Source organism: Cebus imitator, unplaced genomic scaffold (genome assembly GCF_001604975.1).
Source record: "Cebus imitator isolate Cc_AM_T3 unplaced genomic scaffold, Cebus_imitator-1.0 Scaffold396, whole genome shotgun sequence".
Taxonomy (NCBI): Eukaryota; Metazoa; Chordata; class Mammalia; order Primates; family Cebidae; genus Cebus; species Cebus imitator.
In genome coordinates, this window is record NW_016107711.1 from 1605503 (window position 1) to 1609114 (window position 3612).

Sequence of the window (3612 nt, forward strand, 5' to 3'; positions counted from 1 at the left end):
TCCCTCCTTCCTTCCTTCCTTCCTTCCCTCCCTCCCTCCCTCCTTCCTTCCTTCTTTATTACAGTGGCTAGGACTTTCAGTCCTGTGTTAAGCAAGAGCAGCAAGAGGAGACATCTTTCCCTGGTTCCAAGTCAGTCTTTCACTGTTAAGTAAGATATTAGCTGTAGAGTTTTGTTTTGTTTTTAAACATAATGCTTGTAATCAAATTGAGGAAGTTCTCTATTCCTAGTTTGCTGTGGGTTTTTATCATGAATGAGTGTTGGGTTTTGTCAGATGCCCTCTCTACATCAATCAATGTAATTGTATGATCTTTCTTCTTCAGCCTGTTGATATATTGGATTACACTGATCGATTGTCAAATGTTGAACCAGCCTTGCTTGCCTGGAATAAATTCCACTTGATCAGGGTGTATAATTATTTTTACATGTTGTTGGATTCAATTTGCTAACACTTTGTTGAAGACCTTTGTATCTAAATTCGAAGAAATATTGCTCTGTAGTTTTCTTTTTTGTCTGGTTTTGCATCGAGTTAATACTAGCCTCACAAAATGAGTTGAAAAGTGCTGCTTCTCTTCTGTTTCTAGAAGAGATTGTGTAAAGAAATCTTATATTAAAAAAATGTTGGCAACTAATTTCAATGATTTTTAAGCACTCTGTGGGCCAAACAAATGTGCCTGCTGGCTGGGGTTGGCTCCGGGCACGCCTCCCAGTAATTTCCACTTGAAGGAATGTTCTGTCTTGTGTTTTGGAGTTGAGAAGGGCACAGCTATGGGGTGAGTGCCCGCAAAGTGCACAGTACGGGCCACTAGACATATTTTGGCCTTTAGTCCTGCTTATTAACAAACCAAGCAGCTCAAGTTCAACCCCTTCTTTGGGGTCTTACGGATCCTTTTGGACCCCAAACCCCCTGCAGGCCCCACTACCAGCTACAAACACGATTGAGCAGTGGGCCAGGGCGGGAGGTACATCATTTTGTGCTTCAGGGGACATTTAGCAGTGTCTCAAGACAGTTTTTGTTGTCACAATTCAGAGATGGGGTGCTACTGGCATCTGGTAGGTAGAGGTCAGTGTTGCTGCCAAGTATTCTACAGTGCACAGATAGTCCCCGACAACAAAGAATTATCCAGCACAAAATGTCAACAGCGCTGAGGTTGAGAAGCCCTAGAATACAGGAACATGTGGCTTAACTGTTTTAACAGAATGCCTCGGGGAGGTGGGTAAACTTCTTTAACCTGAGATGTATTTCTACCTGAATATAGGCGAAGCTGAAAATGGCTGACATTTTCTCCCCATTCCTTTCACGAAACCCCCGTCCAGAATTGAATGTACACTGTTTACTTAGGATACACTCATAAAAATCAAATTGCGCTGTCAAATGAAGGGTTAGTACTTTCAAAAGGCTCTTGCTGTATACATTGTCAGAATGCCTTCCAGAACAGTGATGTCAACTTATACTTCTCTGAGCAGGGCATGAGATTCTGTCTCACTGCGTCCTGGCAGGCAATGGGTGTTCTAATGCTTCAGATCTTTACTAATTAGGAAGGTCAAATGCTGGTGTGGGGGGTTAAATAACCACATCCCATTCCACCCGTCCCTCATTTCTCACCTCCTACCAGCTCCTGACTCCATCCTCCCTCCTCAGCCTACATTCTCCTTGAGTGAGCAGATCTTTTCCTGGCTGTGCAAGTTTTCACTGCTCCAGCCTCAGCCAGACATAACCCTGTCTGGCGGATTTCAGGACCAGCTGAGGTCTGCCTTTGGTAGAGAAACAAATAGAAATGAAGCGTGGGTGTGTTCGGCTGCAGGACTCAGGGCTCTCCCAGGGAACTGGGCCCCAGACCTACCTTTCCTTTGTCTCCTGGACCTCGGCACCTAGTGACCCACAGCCACCCCAAGTCCCTCAAATCTGAACTCAGCCTTCTGCCCCCACCATGTTCATCCTCCTGTGATGATCCCCATCTTGGGTACCATGATCTACCTGGCCTTCCAAGACAGAAATCTGGGGGCTCCCCCTGACTCCACCCACTCCCACTCCCCACATGTGATATATTACCCTATGTCTAATTAATTGATGAATGGCCTGGCCATTTAGCCTTCCAAATTTCAGGCAGGCTAACTTTTTTTAAGCTTGTAAGAGACAGAAGCCTGTCTTCGGTGACCATAAGCAGAGAAAGGGATTGTTGGCTTATGGAATTGAGAAGTCCACAGAGAGAGTCTGGCTGCAATAGTGGCTGAGTCCAGAGACTCAAAAGATGGCTCTGGGGATCCCTCTCACTGGATCACATTCTGCTTTCCTCTGTGATTACCTAGTGTCCGGGAGGTGCCTCCAGCCTGGTAGAAAAGATGCCCTTGGTGTGTCCAGCCTCCACGCTTCTTCCAGTCAATGGTCCAGCCTTCTTTTTTTTCGAGACAGAGCCTCACTCTGTCACCCAAGCTGGAGTGCAGTGGCACAGTCTTGGCTCACTGGAACCACCACCTCCTGGGTTCAAGTGATTCTCCTGCCTCTGCCTCCTGAGTAGCTGGGATTACAGGTATGCACCGCCATGCCTGCCTAAGTTTTGTATTTCTTTTAGTGGAGATGGGGTTTCACTTCGTTGGCCAGGCTGGTCTTGAACTCCTAACCTCAGGTGATCTGCCTGCCTCAGCCTCCCAAAGTGCTAGGATTATAGGCATGAGCCATCCAGCCCGGCCCCAGCCTGCTAATCAGCCCCCATAAGGAATCTAACTGACCCTGATTGTGTCATGTCCTCTCTCTGAAGTCAATCATGTGCAGAATGTGGGACACTCTGATAGCCATGTGAGTCATGCACCTGCCTTAATAGGACCAAGGCAGGCCCAGCTCTATACCAGCGCCTTCAGTATCACTTGGAGTAGTTTCTCAAAAGGCATAAAGGCAGCACATATCCATGACATTATCTTTTCTGACCGTTTTTCTCGTCCCCCTCCCTGCTGTCACAACCCCACCCTCTCACACTAGGATCATTGTGAACACCTCCAAACTGCGATCTCTGCCCCAGAAGGCATACCTCTCATTACACCCAGGCCCCTCGGCCCTCAGGAGACTCTCTGACTGACTGTGAGTGTACCTGGAGGTCCCTGAATCCTGCTTGCTAGGGAAGGTTTGGAAAGAAAGATGCAAGTCTAAAGAAACCTCCTGTTCACAGATGAAGGAGCAGGCATTGAGGAGCAGCTGTGTCACCAGGGTGAAGGATGAGGGACAGGCCTGCCCGGTCCTGGCCCTTGTGTACTTCACACACCCTCGGGCTCCTGGTTCCTCCTCTCTCTCTGTTGTCTAATTTCTGGGATGTCATGGGCAGCGGGGGAACACACCTCATGGGTTTGGCTTGGGAATAAAAACCATGGCCAGGTGTGGTGGCTCACGCCTGTAATCCCAGCACTGTGGGAGACCGAGGCAGGTGATCACCTAAGGTCAGGAGTTCGAAACCATCCTGGCCAACATGAGGAAACCCCATCTCTACTGAAAATACAAGAATTAGCTAGGCAGGTCAGTAATCTCAACTACTCGGGGGGCTGAGACAGGAGAATTGCTTGAATCTGGGAGGTGGAGGTTGCAGTGAGCTGAGATCGCACTCCAGCCTGAGTGACAGAGTGA

The 3612-nt window shown here is 48.1% G+C and overlaps 1 protein-coding gene across 23 annotated transcripts in view; it reads left to right on the top strand.

Annotated features, from left to right (window-relative positions):
- Positions 1-3612, top strand: part of TACC2 (transforming acidic coiled-coil containing protein 2) — a 259898-nt gene that overhangs the window by 31508 nt on the left and 224778 nt on the right. The gene's annotated exons all lie outside the window — the stretch shown is intronic.